Source organism: Spinacia oleracea, chromosome 6 (assembly GCF_020520425.1).
Source record: "Spinacia oleracea cultivar Varoflay chromosome 6, BTI_SOV_V1, whole genome shotgun sequence".
Lineage (NCBI taxonomy): Eukaryota > Viridiplantae > Streptophyta > Magnoliopsida > Caryophyllales > Amaranthaceae > Spinacia > Spinacia oleracea.
Window position 1 is genome coordinate 22,494,941 of NC_079492.1, and position 17,725 is coordinate 22,512,665.

A 17,725-nucleotide genomic window follows, 5' to 3' on the forward strand; every position below is an offset into this window, starting at 1 on the left:
TAAACAAATAAATAATCATTCGCAGTTTCTCTTAATAAACTTAAATTCTAGCATACACGCATAATTCAATGTTCATTAAGAATTTTATTCAAGTTATGTATTCCGGCAGGTGTGAATAAAATGATTCCAAGATCCTAAAACCCATTGAAGAATTAAGCACATTATGTATTTACACTCAATTCTAAAATCTTTTAGGTAAGCAAAAGCCTTTTGCTAATAGTCTAGAAACTACTCTTGGTTGATAGGTACGTCAAAGAACTTATTAGGTAAACCTATCGATTTTGCCACGACATAAAAGGACTCCTTACTTATATCGTTGAGTTTCACCAAAACTAACATGTACTCACAATTATTTGTGTACCTTACCCCTTTAGTATCGATAAGTAACACCTCGCTATGGCGGAAAACTATTACTAAGATCGATGTAAAGGATATCCAAGTAAGTGTTATTTTGGCATGGCACCTTTTAACTCAATTTTTAAGTTTTGGAACTTAAGGCTCTTACTATGTTGGTTAGATTTTAAGTGAACTAAAATCCTTAATCATGCAACATAATCAAGCTTTGATCTCATGCATATTTAAGACATATTTAATAGCAATAAATAACTTAAAGCATGCATAAGATAAATGTGATCTAGTATGGCCCGACTTCATCTTGAAGCTTCAACTTCAAAGTCCGTCTTGAAAATGGATTGGAAACTCCGTCTTGAATTTCACCGTGGGATGCGCCATTTTCTTCAAATAGGATAACCTATAATTAAACTAATTACAACTATTTGATGGTACGCAAACCATATTTCAATTGAAAAACAAATTTGGTACTTTAGACCAATTACATTCAAATTAATGGTACGCAGACCATATTTTCTATCCTATTTGGGCCATACTAGTCACTTCATAACCTGCAAAACAGTACATATACAATATATATATATATATATATATATATATATATATATATATATATATATATATATATATATATATATATATATATATATATATATATATATACCATTCATCCATTCATTATCATGAATAGCCCACATATTTGGTTAGTTAAAACACATTGTATGCATCACATAAATATTTGCAGCAATTAATTAAGGGCACCAATAATCTACCAATTATTCAGTCCTTATTAATTCTAATCAAGTTGTTTAACCTTAAAGGATTTGTAGACCTAATCAAGAGTTTAAAATTGCTCCCACTTAAACCAATAAATTCATATGCTTTACTAATTTTAAACATAAAAATGTATTTCTAGTCTAACCGGAAACATACAAATTTAATTAAAATTTCAAGCTCATATAAATTTATAATTGAATCCACTTATTTAATTTATTTTTCAGTTGGATTTAAATTAAATCAAGGTTTTAAATTTTAGTAAAATAATTAGAATAAATTAAAATTTATAATAATTATAATATTCAAAATTAAAATCCAAGAAAACAATTTAAATTATTAATTTTAAAATTAATTAAAATTACATGAACTGAAAATCTCAAATTAAAATTTAAAACGATTTAATCGTAACACAAGGTACGCACATCACCACGCAACGCACAGCCATAGGCCACACGCACACGCAGCCATCGCTGGCCACGATGCGCGCAGCCTCTGTGCTGTGTCGCGTCTGCTGCTGCTCACCCTCGCAAGGCACTGCACGCGAGCCAGCGCTCGCTGCACGCGGGCCAGCGCTCGCTGCGCGAGGCATCGCTCGCTGCACGCGGGCCAGCGCTCGCTGCGCGCGGCAGTATGCGCTGTGGCACAGCTCGCTTGCTGCCCACACACGACTGCCCGCATGCCTTGCCCCTCGCGCTCGCCCATCACATGGCACACACGGCCAGCTCCTTTTCTTCGCGCGCGCGCCACGCTTTGTTGCTCGTTGTTTTCGTACCGCACGGGCGACGAGCTCCCTTGCTCGTCGTCGCGTGCCCGCACTATTGTAGACACCTACTTTTGTCCCCATTCCCGAAAGGGAAGGTTCGATGATGAGAACATAAATCTCCACTTGGCAACGCATCTCTTATAAAATAACGAATCTCAATCACCCTTTTCATTTCGACCAAAACTGCTATTTATAGAAACCTGCTAAAAATAGTAACTGCCGTAACGGGTAGTTGCTAAAAGTGGCAAGACATAAAAGATAGAAACCTGTCAGAATTAGGTGTTGCACTCCGACATAAATCCTAAAAGAGATAGAATTTGCAAGAGGAATCCTATTCCTAGTATAATTCGAAAATAAGAGTTACGTATTAATTAAAATCCTAACGAACCTAGAGTTCGTAACGGGCCCAGACGCATTCCGTCATAGAGTTAATACGCACTAAAAAACTCGGATAAGTCTCAAAGACTCCGTATTCCACGAGTCCAAATCTGACAAGGAAATACGGCCCAGACCCTATTTTCAACGCTTGGCTCTGGGCGCCGAAATCTTCGGCGCCCAGCCCTGGGCGCTGAAATTACCCGGGTACGTGTTCTCTCCTAATTCTTCTTGGATTAGTGCTCTAAAATTCTATCTTTCCACGAACTCTTCCCTATAAATACAGCCCCAAATTCGACGTGAAAAGGACACACACAACTCATATTCTGAGTATTGACTCCAACCCCTAAGCCTAAGCCTCACGCTGCGAAATTGATCCCGCGTTTTGTCGCAATCGATCCAAAAATCGAACATAACGTATCCTGTCCCTTGTAGCTGAAGGATTAAGCCCGGAAACTTGAGATTCGTTAAATAAAAGGAGAAATAGCAAAGCCAAAGTGGTTAGTTTTCAGAGAACCATGACGCACCTCTCAAGGGTGCGTCGTAATGTGTCCCTCCGCATGATTTAATCGCTTTCCTCGCCCTTTTATAAAATTGTTAAACTATTAATCTGATTGTTCTATCACGCCTAACAAAGATAATATCTTGGGAAATTGAACTATCATGCTAGGTCCCTTAAATCAATCTAAACAAGATAATCACGATCGATCTAGTATTATGTGTTGCATATTGTTAAAATCAATTCAGATTAGTTTAATAGTTAACGCATGTCCCTTCAATTATTTATGCTGAGCTAGTAAGGATATCCTGCCTCTGTAGTTATCGAAGAGCGAGTACTCCTCTCGGTAGTTATAGTCCCCCAAACCCTCAATCTCTACCCTGCGGGTGTACGTTGAGCGATCTCCACACCAGGGATCACAAGGGAACCTATGGCCGTCGTGGTCAAACATAATTGCACTCCCTTTATGTCACGATAACCGGGTTTTGTCAGTTTTTCTCATTATCGTTAAAAACTGAATGGCGACTCCTATATTACTAGTCAATTGGGTGTAAACTCACAGGAAATCCAATTACACTTGATTTGACAATAAGAAACGTCACGCCCACGAGGGACGAGGTCACGTATTAGCCTCGTGCTTTTTCGACCCCCTCACAGTGGCGACTCCACTGGGGATAGTGAAGGAAATACTCGTGCTCGTAGGTAATCAAAATAGTCGAAGGGTGAAACGATCCTACCCCGCGTTTATTTCCCCATCAAGTTGGGACGACCTGAAAATCAGCATATTAATGTGAACGGACAGAACCGCATAACGAATCTTGGCTCCCTTGGATGTTTCATCTCGGGAGTTGGGACTATGGATACCCATCGCCAACCGGGGGGTGCATACGCTTCGAATGTTATCCACTCGGCACTTTCGCTAGTAGTACACCCGTCCCAAACCCAATCGCTCGCCCACTAGGTCCCTCTCATTGGTGCATGCCCCCTTGGCTTACATCGTGATTGGCCTCTTGGGCGAAATTCGTCTGTTGAAGGCACTACCTCGACCGGGGCATGTGTTGGATATGCGATAGAAGCGGTACCAAGCCGGCGCAAAGACTACCCATAGAAGTCTATCATAAACTACATGACATATTATTATTTTGCCTCATGATGTAATGTTAGTTATGTGTAGCGAATTATGTGATTGTGTGTGACAAATAATGCTAGAAAACCAACAAGCGTAAAGGACGTTATTAGGCAAGCACGCAAAATTAAGTCGCATATACAAAAAATATACGCGAACAGAATACGAGTACCAGTCAGGGACGCGTTTTCAGCGCCCCTGGCTGGGCGCCAATATTTCTCACGCCCTTCGCTGGGCGCTAAAGTTGCTGCCTGGCCTTTTGGTCAGGCGCAGCAGTCTCGGTGCCCGCGCATAAAAAAATACGTAGCAAAAAAAAAAACTTTTCGTAAAAAAAATTGTTGCGAGGGCGTATGAAAAGGCACTCGATTCTAAAAGCGACTAAAAAATAATAAATAACTCTTTGTGTCGTTGTTAGGCCTCCTACGACGACAATATTCGGCACCAAAAACGAGCATGCTAATAGCTGTGAATGTCACACGGGCAAGTGTTTCGAAAATCCAAAGAATGACCAAGGAAAAAACCAAAGAGTGTACCAACAAAAGAGAGAATAAAGGAAAAAACCAATAGAGAAGAGTCAAAAGTCTAGACTAAGTAATGCTTGAAACTTAAGGCCTAAACTTTAGCTTATCTTATGCATAGGGCTGGTCCTGCCACTTGGTGCCGATCTGAAAATCAAAGGTTAGTGCATCTCGAAGCTACATCACCAATGCAAGGTTTAGTAACTCCAAGCTCCGTCCGTCATTCCCCCTTTCAAGAATCTCCGCTCCCCCAACCTCGATTCGCACCCTCAAACATGTCCATCGAAGAATTGCGAGACCGGATGGTCCAAATGACCCAACTTATGAGCCAACTGAAAAATGGAAAACGAAGCCTTAGCAGCTGCGCAAGCCAAAAACGACCTCGATAACGAGAAGAGGATTGAAAAAATGGTTCTACAGCAACCATGGGGAGCAAGTACTTCTCCCTCGATCCTGAACCTTTTCCTGGCAAACTACCGGAAAAGTTTGGTTCATCTGACTTACCCAAGTTGAAAGCCACGGACAACCCCCGTGACCATCTCTTGAGCTTCGTGAATGCCATGAACTTGAAAGGCGTGGACAAGTCCATGTATCTGCCTGCCTTTCCTTTGTCCTTGGAACCGGTGCTGCTCAAATGGTACTACCACCAGGACCCTAAGCTCTTCCCCACCTGGGAGGACTTTGTCAATGTCTTCATCAAGCAATACTCCTCGATCATGGATTTTCAAGTCACCATGCGCGAACTGGAAGTCCTCTTCCAAAAGAAAAATGAAGGTTTCACAACCTACTTTGCTGTTAGGTTATGATACATATGACATTACATAGATCATGCGGAAACAACCATTAACCCAGGACAACATATTATTTACACATAATCATATAGCATAATTTAGATGCATACTCTTTGTTGCGTGCCCTCCCTAGCTGCGCCCGAACCGAACAAGAACAAGTCTTTAGGACTCCAAGTGTCGTCCCTCCGTAGATAGTCCACAGCACGTCCGGATCCGCCTTAAGATTGACCAACTAGAATCGCCCTTAAGGTACTAAAAAATTTCGGCACTTTATGAGCAAGATGTGTGTTTTAATTTTCTCTCAAAAAACTCACTTTTGAATACTTTGAAACTTGTGTATAAATTATGACCCCTAGGCCTTTATTTATAGAGTTATGGAAAAGGAATCGTAATCCTAGTAGGATACGAATTAATTGAAATTAGAATCCTACATGAATTCTATTTAATTAATTTATCCAATTAGGAATAGAAATTTAATCATACACTGACTCTTGTAGATTTAGGAATCACGCATGAGCACAAACTCACACACACACGGCAGCCACAAGGGCTGCCCATGCGCGTGCGAGCAGCAGCCCACGCAGCGCGGCCCACGCAACGGTGGCCTTGGCGCGCGCTGGGCCTGCCTTGTGGTAGGCCTGGGCGCTGCCTTGGCTGGGCTTGTGGCGCGCGCGTGCTTGCTGGGCGATGGCCCGGCTTCGTGCTGGGCCTTCGTCCGGCAGGCCTCGTCCGATGCTAATTCGTACGATACGCTTCCGATTAAATTTCCAGTTCCGGAATTTATTTCCGATACGAACAATATTTAATATTTCCGATTCCGGAATTAATTTCCGTTTCGAACAAATATTTAATATTTCCGTTTCCGGAATTATTTTCCGATTCCGGTAATATTTCCGATTCTGACAATATTTCCGTTTCCGGCAATATTTCCGATTCTGGTAATATTTCCATTTCCAATAATATTTTCCGATACGTACCATGTTTCCGTTTCCGGCAACATCTACGACTTGGATAATATTCATATTTCCGATACGATCCATATTTCCGTTTCCGGCAATATCATCGTTTCCGGAGTATTCATTTCTTGCCTGTGACGATCTTAGCTCCCACTGAAACCAAGATCCGTCGGTTCCGAATATTCATAGATGGAGTATTTAATGCCATTAAATACTTGATCCGTTTACGTACTATTTGTGTGACCCTACGGGTTCAGTCAAGAGTAAGCTGTGGATTAATATCATTAATTCCACTTGAACTGAAGCGGCCTCTAGCTAGGCATTCAGCTCACTTGATCTCACTGAATTATTAACTTGTTAATTAATACTGAACCGCATTTATTAGACTTAACATAGAATGCATACTTGGACCAAGGGCATTATTTCCTTCAGTCTCCCACTTGTCCTTAGGGACAAGTGTGCATTTCCTAATTCCTTTGTCGCTCGATGCTTGCTCTTGAACATAAGGTAAGAGTTGTCATCCTTATTATGTCCAGAGGTGTTCCTCGGTTTCAGAGTTCAACTGATCAAATAAACAGATAATCATAGCCTATGATTCATCCGAGCACGGCCATGCATTTCACAGTTTCTAGCTCTCCGAGTGGCCTTGTACAACTTTTAAGCATCTCATCCCGATTTATGGGAGGACAATCCCAATCTTGCGATCTTGAGATTAGACTTCGTTTGATAGGTGATTACCTGAGCGTTGCCTTTATAGCCTCCTTTTACGGTGCGACGGTTGGTCAACGTCAAAGCAACCAGTTCTCAAACAAGTAATCTCAAATCACTCAGGTATTGAGGATTTAGTGTCTAATAATTTAATGAAATTTACTTATGACAGACTTTCATCTCTTACAGTAAAGTTTCATAGGTCTTGTCCGATACTAGTCTTCCCAAAGTAAGTATCTATGCAAATGATTATGACATTGCCATGTCCACATAGTTCAAGAAACAGAACTACTAGTCATCTTGCATTCTAATCGTCTAACGTTTTCTATGCGTCCAATTTTATAGAAAACTCCGATTAGGGACCATTTTCAACCTTTGACATTCAAGTTCACTTGATAGACATTTCTTAGTCACAGGACTGGTCCTGACAGTCTATCTTGAATATATCGTCAAGTTGAAGGGACTCATCATTTAATAAACCACAAATTAAATGGAAAAATGAATTCCTTTCATTTATTGTGAATGATTAACCAATAATGTTTTACAAAGATTTAAACTCTAAAACTTTAAAACATTAAACAGAGACATCAAAGCCATTCTCCAATATGCTTGATTCCCATAGCTGCAGTGTGCGAGTTGTGCTTCGCTTGCGGCAGAGGTTTAGTTAATGGATCTGATATGTTGTCATCAGTTCCAATTTTGCTTATCTCGACTTCTTTTCTTTCAACGAACTCTCGTAGAAGGTGAAATCTACGAAGTACATGCTTGACTCTCTGGTGGTGTCTAGGCTCTTTTGCCTGTGCAATAGCTCCGTTATTATCACAATACAGGGCTATTGGTCCTTTAATGGAGGGGACTACACCAAGTTCTCCTATGAACTTCCTTAGCCATATAGCTTCCTTTGCTGCTTCATGTGCAGCAATGTACTCCGCTTCAGTTGTAGAATCCGCAATGGTGCTTTGCTTAGCACTTTTCCAGCTTACTGCTCCTCCGTTGAGGCAGAAGACAAACCCAGACTGTGATCTGAAATCATCTTTGTCGGTTTGGAAACTTGCGTCCGTATAGCCTTTAACAATTAATTCATCATCTCCACCATAGACCAGGAAGTCATCTTTGTGCCTTTTCAGGTACTTCAGAATGTTCTTGGCAGCAGTCCAATGCGCCTCTCCTGGGTCTGACTGGTATCTGCTCGTAGCACTGAGTGCGTACGCAACATCCGGGCGTGTACATATCATAGCATACATTATTGAACCAATCAATGATGCATATGGAATCCCATTCATTCGTCTACGCTCATCAAGTGTTTTTGGGCACTGAGTCTTGCTTAGAGTCATTCCATGAGACATGGGTAGGTAGCCTCGCTTGGAGTCCGCCATCTTGAACCTATCAAGCACCTTATTGATATAAGTGCTTTGACTAAGTCCAATCATCTTTTTAGATCTATCTCTGTAAATCTTGATGCCCAATATTTACTGTGCTTCTCCTAGATCCTTCATCGAAAAACATTTCCCAAGCCAAATCTTGACAGAGTTCAACATAGGAATGTCATTTCCGATAAGCAATATGTCGTCGACATATAATACTAGGAAAGCAATTTTTCTCCCACTGACCTTCTTGTATACACAAGATTCGTCCGCGTTCTTGATGAAACCAAAGTCACTGACTGCTTCATCAAAACGTATATTCCAGCTCCTGGATGCCTGCTTCAACCCGTAGATTGACTTCTTTAGCTTGCATACCTTTTTAGCATTCTTTGGATCCTCAAAACCTTCAGGCTGTGTCATAAACACAGTTTCTGTTAAAACGCCGTTTAAGAAAGCAGTTTTGACATCCATCTGCCATATTTCGTAATCGTAATATGCAGCGATTGCTAACATTATTCGAATAGACTTTAGCATTGCAACTGGTGAAAAGGTTTCATCGTAATCCACACCGTGGACTTGCCTGTAACCTTTTGCAACCAATCTAGCTTTGAAAACTTCAAGTTTCCCATCTTTGTCCTTTTTCAGTTTGAAAACCCATTTGCTTCCAATGGCTTGGTAGCCATCTGGCAAATCGACCAAATCCCATACTTGGTTTTCAGACATGGAGTCTAATTCAGATTGCATGGCTTCTTGCCACTGCTTGGAGCTAGGGCTCGTCATAGCTTGCTTGTAAGTCGCAGGTTCATCACTTTCAAGTAATAGAACGTCATAGCTCTCGTTCGTCAAAATACCTAAGTACCTTTCCGGTTGAGATCTATATCTTTGCGATCTACGCGGGGTAACATTTCTAGATTGACCATTATTCTCACCAGATTCTTCTAAAGATCTCTGAGTTTCATCCTGAATGTCATCTTGAGCATTCTCTAGAGTTTGTTGTTCGACTCGAATTTCTTCGAGGTCTACTTTTCTCCCACTTGTCATTTTGGAAATGTGATCCTTCTCCAAAAAGACACCATCTCGAGCAACAAACACTTTGTTCTCAGATGTATTGTAGAAGTAATACCCCTTTGTTTCCTTTGGATAGCCCACAAGGATACATTTGTCAGATTTTGGATGAAGTTTGTCTGAAATTAATCGTTTGACGTATACTTCACATCCCCAAATCTTAAGAAAAGACACATTTGGAGGCTTTCCAAACCGTAATTCGTATGGAGTCTTTTCGACAGCTTTAGACGGAGCTCTATTTATAGTGAGTGCAGCTGTATTTAGTGCATGTCCCCAAAATTCTAATGGAAGTTCGGCCTGACCCATCATTGACCTGACCATGTCTACCAAGGTTCTGTTCCTCCGTTCTGACACACCGTTCCATTGTGGTGTTCCAGGAGGAGTCAATTCTGATAGAATTCCACATTCTTTCAGATGGTCATCAAATTCATAGCTCAGATATTCACCGCCTCTATCAGACCGCAGTGCCTTAATCTTCTTGCCTAATTGATTCTCTACTTCACTCTGAAATTCCTTGAATTTGTCAAAGGATTCAGACTTATGCTTCATTAGGTAGACATAACCATACCTACTGAAGTCATCAGTGAAAGTGATAAAGTAGCTGAAACCACCTCTAGCATTTGTACTCATTGGTCCACATACATCTGTATGGATTAAACCCAATAGTTCATTTTCTCTTTCTCCAACTTTAGAGAAAGGTTGCTTTGTCATTTTGCCAAGTAAACATGATTCGCATTTACCATAATCCTCTAAGTCAAATGGTTCTAGAATTCCTTCCCTTTGAAGTCTTTCTAAGCGTTTCAAGTTTATATGGCCTAATCGACAATGCCACAGATAGGTGAGATCTGAATCATCCTTTTTGGCCTTTTTGGTATTTATGTTATATACTTGTTTGTCGTGATCTAATAAATAAAGTCCATTGACTAATCTAGCAGATCCATAAAACATCTCTTTAAAATAAAACGAACAACTATTGTCTTTTATTATAAAGGAAAATCCCTTAGCATCTAAGCAAGAAACTGAAATGATGTTTTTAGTAAGACTTGGAACATGGAAACATTCTTCCAGTTCCAAAACTAGCCCGGAGGGCAACGACAAATAGTAAGTTCCTACGGCTAATGCAGCAATCCGTGCTCCATTTCCCACTCGTAGGTCGACTTCACCCTTGCTTAACTTTCTACTTCTTCTTAGTCCCTGTGGATTGGAACATAAGTGTGAGCCACAACCTGTATCTAATACCCAAGAAGTTGAATTAGCAAGTATACAGTCTATAACGAAAATACCTGAAGATGGAACGACTGTTCCGTTCTTCTGATCTTCCTTTAGCTTCAAGCAATCTCTCTTCCAATGCCCCTTCTTCTTGCAGTAGAAGCATTCGGATTCAGAAGTGGGTTGACTGACCTTCCTCTTTGCAGATTTGGCGCCAGTTTGCTTAGTTGGGCTGGCCTTGTTGCCACCTTTCTTAGCATTCCTCTTCTTTCCAGATTTCTTGAACTTGCCCCCACGCACCATAAGCACATCCTGCTTATCACTTTTGAGCGTCTTTTCAGCGGTCTTCAGCATACCGTGAAGCTCAGTGAGCGTTTTGTCCAGACTATTCATACTGTAGTTCAGTTTGAACTGATCATACCCGCTATGAAGAGAATGGAGGATGGTGTCTATAGCCATTTCCTGAGAAAATTGCTGATCCAGCCGACTCATATTCTCAATGAGTCCAATCATTTTGAGAACATGTGGACTTACGGGCTCGCCTTTCTTAAGCTTGGTCTCAAGAATTTGCCTATGAGTCTCGAATCTTTCGACTCGAGCCAGATCTTGGAACATGTTCTTCAACTCACTGATGATTGTGAAAGCATCTGAGTTGATGAACGTTTTCTGCAGATCCGCACTCATGGTGGCGAGCATTAGACATTTCACATCCTTGTTGGCATCAATCCAACGATTGAGGGCAGCCTGAGTGACCCCGTCGCCAGGAGCTTCGGGCATCGCCTCATCTAGGACATACTCCTTTTCTTCCTGCATAAGAACTATTTGCAAGTTCCTTTGCCAGTCAAGGAAGTTTTTCCCGTTCAACTTCTCCTTTTCGAGAATTGATCGAATGTTGAATGAATTGTTGTTTGCCATATTAAAAACTACAATTGAAAAGAATAAACAAATAAATAACCATTCACAGTTTCTCTTAATAAACTTAAATTCTAGCATACATGCATAATTCAATGTTTATTAAGCATTTTATTCAAGTTATGTGTTCCGGCAGGTGTGAATAAAATGATTCCAAGATCCTAAAATCATTGAAGAACTAAGCACAGTTTGTCGACTTAATCCTAGAACATCTTAGGTAAGCAAAAGCCTTTTGCTAATAGTCTAGAAACTATTCTTGGTTGATAGGTACGTCTAAGAACTTATTAGGTAAACCTATCGAATTTGCCACGACATAAAAGGACTCCTTACTTATATCGTTGAGTTTCACCAAAACTAACATGTACTCACAATTATTTGTGTACCTTGCCCCTTTAGGACCAATAAGTAACACCTCGCTGAGCGAAAACTATTACTAGATTGATGTAAAGGATATCCAAGCAAGTGTATATTTTGGCATGGCACCTTTTAACTCAATTTTTAAGTTTGGAACTTAAGGCTCTTACTATGTTGGTTAGATTTTAAGTGAACTAAAATCCTTAATCATGCAACATAATCAAGCTTTTGATCTCATGCATTTTAAGACATATTTAAAGCAATAAATAACTTAAAACATGCATAAGATATTTGTGATCTAGTATGGCCCGACTTCATCTTGAAGCTTTGACTTCAAAGTCCGTCTTGAAAATCTCCGTGGGAGGCACCATTTTTCTTCAAATAGGATAAGCCATAACTAATTACAACTATTTGATGGTTCGCAGACCATATTTGAATTGAAAAATAACTTTGGTACTTTAGACCAATTACATTCAAATTAATGGTACGCAGACCATATTTTCTATCCTATTTGGGCCATACTAGTCACTTCATAACCTGCAAAACAATACATATACAATATATACCATTCACCCATTCATTATCATGATTGGCCCACATAGCTGGTTAGTAAAACACATTATGCATCACGTAAACATTTGCAGCAATTAATCAAGGGCACCAATAATCTACCAATTATTCAGTCCTTATTAATTCTAATCAAGTTGTTTTAACCTTAAGGATTTGTAGACCTAATCAAGAGTTTATGACTAAAAAGCGCTCCCACTTAAACCAATAAATTCATATGCTTTACCAATTTTAAACATAAAAATGTATTTCTAGTCCAACCGGAAACATACAAATTTAATTAAAATTTAAAGCTCATATCAATTTATAATTGAATCCAAAAATTTAATTTAATTTCAGTCGTATTTAAATTAATTCATGATTTTAATTTTAGTAAAATAATCAGAATAAATAACATTTATTATAATTATAATATTCAAAATTAAAATCCAAGAAAATAATTCAAATTATTAATTTTAAAATTAATTAAAATTACGTGAACTGAAATTTTCAAATTAAACATTCAAAACGATCTAATCGTAACGCAAACACCCTACGCGTTGCACGCCCATGGACCGTACGCACACAGCCATTGCTGGCCATGTGCGCGCAACCCATGCGCTCGTCGCATAGCTGCTGCTTCCCTATCGCAAGCCTCCGCACACATCGTGCTCGCTGCGCGCGCCAGCGCTCATCGCACGCGAGCTATCGCTCGCAGTGCGCGCGCGCGACATCGCTCGCTGGGCGCGCGAGCCATCGCTCGCTGGGCGCGCGACATCGCTCGCTGGGCGCGCGACATCGCTCGCTGTGCGCGCGAGCCATCGCTCGCTGTGCGCGCGAGCCATCGCTCGCTGGCGCGCGACATCGCTCGCTGGGCGCGCGACATCGCGCGCTGTGCGCGCGAGTGATGCTGGGCGCAGCGCTCGTGGCACGCGAGCTTGCGCTCGCTGCGCGCGAGGCTGCGCGCTCTTGTGCGAGGCAGCGCGCGCTGTGGCGCAGCTCGCTTGCTGCCCACACGCGACTGCCTTGGCTCGCCCTTCGCCCATGCCCATTCGTTCATTGCTCGTGGCACACGACACAAGGCAGGGCTGCTGCCTTGTGCTCGTGCACTACGCCCTTGCTCATTGCATTCGTGCCGCACGGGCGACGAGCTCCCTTGCTCGTCGTCGCATGCCCGCATTATACAACACCCCTTAAGGGTAACACGAAGCGTCCATTGCTTCGTGCGTGCAAGTTATATGAACGAATCGCATAAAAATTTAAAATTTATATTTAAAATTAATGACAAATTAATAAATATTATTAATTTCATAATTTTAGGGCGAAAAATCGAAAATTTATTATCCAATTGATTTCCGATTGTTATGGATTCAAGTCTAGGTCATAAAAATTTAAAATTTATCGTAAATTTACAATTTTTATGGTGGTTTTTAATCATAGGTTTCTAATTAAATTACAATTAATTATGAAAATCAAATTAATTCTAAATTATTCTAATTTTCAACAAATTAATCATAATTACAAATTAGATTGCATAATTAACAAGACTAGGCATTCAAACTTGTTAAACATATGCAGTAGGTCAATCAAAAATTCAAGATTTATCAACAAGAATCGCAAATATTTAATTTAACATCTTAAATTTACGAAATTTTGCATTCGAAAAACTAAAACCTTCGAAAAGTCATAGTTAGGCTTCGAATTTGAGAATTCTGGGTTCGGCAGAAAAATACTATTTTTGTCAAAATTTTAGAATGCCTTTTACATGCGGAATTGACACAAAAATCACTCAATTCGGATGAGTAACGAAGAAACTGCCGAAAAACTGCGTACGTATAATTAAATAAACGCAATTTGCAATTAATTAACAATTACGAAAATTAATCACCCCTTTTAATTCTTGCAAATTTGTAATATTTAACCATGTTCATGCAATTTAGATTATGAAAATAATAAGGGGCTCGTGATACCACTGTTAGGTTATGATACATATGACATTACATAGATCATGCGGAAACAACCATTAACCCAGGACAACATATTATTTACACATAATCATATAGCATAATTTAGATGCATACTCTTTGTTGCGTGCCCTCCCTAGCTGCGCCCGAACCGAACAAGAACAAGTCTTTAGGACTCCAAGTGTCGTCCCTCCGTAGATAGTCCACAGCACGTCCGGATCCGCCTTAAGATTGACCAACTAGAATCGCCCTTAAGGTACTAAAAAATTTCGGCACTTTATGAGCAAGATGTGTGTTTTAATTTTCTCTCAAAAAACTCACTTTTGAATACTTTGAAACTTGTGTATAAATTATGACCCCTAGGCCTTTATTTATAGAGTTATGGAAAAGGAATCGTAATCCTAGTAGGATACGAATTAATTGAAATTAGAATCCTACATGAATTCTATTTAATTAATTTATCCAATTAGGAATAGAAATTTAATCATACACTGACTCTTGTAGATTTAGGAATCACGCATGAGCACAAACTCACACACACACGGCAGCCACAAGGGCTGCCCATGCGCGTGCGAGCAGCAGCCCACGCAGCGCGGCCCACGCAACGGTGGCCTTGGCGCGCGCTGGGCCTGCCTTGTGGTAGGCCTGGGCGCTGCCTTGGCTGGGCTTGTGGCGCGCGCGTGCTTGCTGGGCGATGGCCCGGCTTCGTGCTGGGCCTTCGTCCGGCAGGCCTCGTCCGATGCTAATTCGTACGATACGCTTCCGATTAAATTTCCAGTTCCGGAATTTATTTCCGATACGAACAATATTTAATATTTCCGATTCCGGAATTAATTTCCGTTTCGAACAAATATTTAATATTTCCGTTTCCGGAATTATTTTCCGATTCCGGTAATATTTCCGATTCTGACAATATTTCCGTTTCCGGCAATATTTCCGATTCTGGTAATATTTCCATTTCCAATAATATTTTCCGATACGTACCATGTTTCCGTTTCCGGCAACATCTACGACTTGGATAATATTCATATTTCCGATACGATCCATATTTCCGTTTCCGGCAATATCATCGTTTCCGGAGTATTCATTTCTTGCCTGTGACGATCTTAGCTCCCACTGAAACCAAGATCCGTCGGTTCCGAATATTCATAGATGGAGTATTTAATGCCATTAAATACTTGATCCGTTTACGTACTATTTGTGTGACCCTACGGGTTCAGTCAAGAGTAAGCTGTGGATTAATATCATTAATTCCACTTGAACTGAAGCGGCCTCTAGCTAGGCATTCAGCTCACTTGATCTCACTGAATTATTAACTTGTTAATTAATACTGAACCGCATTTATTAGACTTAACATAGAATGCATACTTGGACCAAGGGCATTATTTCCTTCATTTGCTAGATGGAGGGACCAAGCGGCCCAACTAATCAATAGGCCTCCCGAAACAGAATTGGTCCAAAAATCCATTGACAACCTAGACCCGGCTTACAGACAACACCTTAGGTACCTGGGCCTTGATACTTTCAAAAGAGTTTATGATGTGGGTATAAAAATCGAGGATGATCTTGCGAAAACAATACAAAGCAAGCCCGCATACAAAAGTAACACCTACAACAGGGGCCACACATCCCAAGCCCAAGAAGTCCATGCTGTAGAGGAGACCCCCGCCCGAAGAAGCCCTGGAAGATGGGTCCGAGATCGAAAGTTTGCCCCACTCGGGTCGACTTTGGTACAAGCCTTCGAAAGACTAACTAATCAAGGAAAGTTGAGGCCTATAGGCCCCACCCGTGACCCTCCTGTCAAAAGTAAATATTGGGTCGAAGGTACTTACTGCAAATTCCATCAAGGAAATGGGCATGACACTGAAAACTGCTGGAATCTAAAAAACACGATCCAGGACATGATAGAGGATGAAGTAATACCTCTCCCTAACGTTGGCAAACCCAACAACAACAAGAGCCCACTCGGCTCTTGTCACATCTCTCTCGACCAACCAGAAAATAAGAACTTCGACCCTATGGTGTACGTTACACCTCGAGGTGCACCACTCGCTGTGGTCCCTATGGATCGAATCGAGAGAGAAGTGTGCGGTGTGTGGGATGATGATGCTGAAGATATCTACCTATCTCAAGTATCGGGCCAGGACCTCCTTACCGAAACTTGGCCCGGGTATGCTCTCATTGACACCACCCCTCAGGAGCCCGAAGTCGACAATCTCACCCGATCCGGAAGGATATACCAACCGGATATTCGCCCACCTCCCATGGACGATATCCCAGTCAGACAAACTCCTGAGAATGGACGGCACACCACCGTCGCAGAAGTCATTGAAAATCCTCTCTTGAAGCAACTAAAAAGAACTAAGGCCGAGATTACCATCTGGGATCTCATGTGTACTTCAAAGGAGCATCGCGAAAAACTTATTCGCTCACTTGACCTCATCTCAGTACCTACGGATATCACACCTGACTCATTGGTCAACCACGTCACAAGAGATGCTGGAGAAAAGGCTATAGTTTTTACTGACAAAGACTTGCCCAAAGAAGGGGGTGCCCACAATAAGGCCCTCTATTTAGTGGTTGGATGCAAGGGACAAAACATCCCTCTAGCGCTCGTAGATAACGGGTCAGCAGTTAACGTTTGCCCATTACGGACCGCCCATTGCTTGGGGCTAGGAAACGATGACTTCCAAACCTCCACGCAAGGAGTACGAGCTTATGATAACTCTCGAAGGCCTGTGTTGGGAAAAATCAACCTTACAATACAAACCGGGCCTGTGGCACCCACCACGGAGTTTCAAATAATCGACATCAAGCCCACTTTCAACCTCCTCTTGGGGCGACCTTGGCTCCATGACTTAGGAGGTGTGGCTTCTACCTTGCACCAAATGGTTAACCTTAACCATAACGGGGTAATTCTGGAAATCCGCGCCCCTCCTCTCGACATCAGTTGTACTATGGTTAGAACGGCCGAAACTGTAGACGACCTTTACGGTTTTCAAATGGATGAGGCCATCCAGTTCATCGAGGACTATGATTCAGCATTTCTAGACCCACGCGCATCCCGTGTCATCCCTAAAATGGTGTTAGCTCAAGGTTATTTCCCAGGAACCCCATTGGGCATAAGGAAGAAGGAATGCACGTTCCATCCTCTACCCAACAAATCTACTCCCTTTGGCCTAGGCTATGAACCAACGGAGGAAGATATTGATGATCGCTTGTCTGGGCTACGCCTTAACCCAGCTAAGGCCAAACAAACCACCTTTCTTCCCCCGTATCAAAGAACTCTTAACGGAATGTTCGTTCGGGAAGGAGAAGAACACCCATGCTGTGATTTCCCTGAACCCTTCGTTCAGGATGGCTTGCTAAAACCCGGATTTGAAATTTTCCATGACTGCCATACCTTGGATGAGGCACCTCACCTCACCAAGACCAAAACAGCTGAAA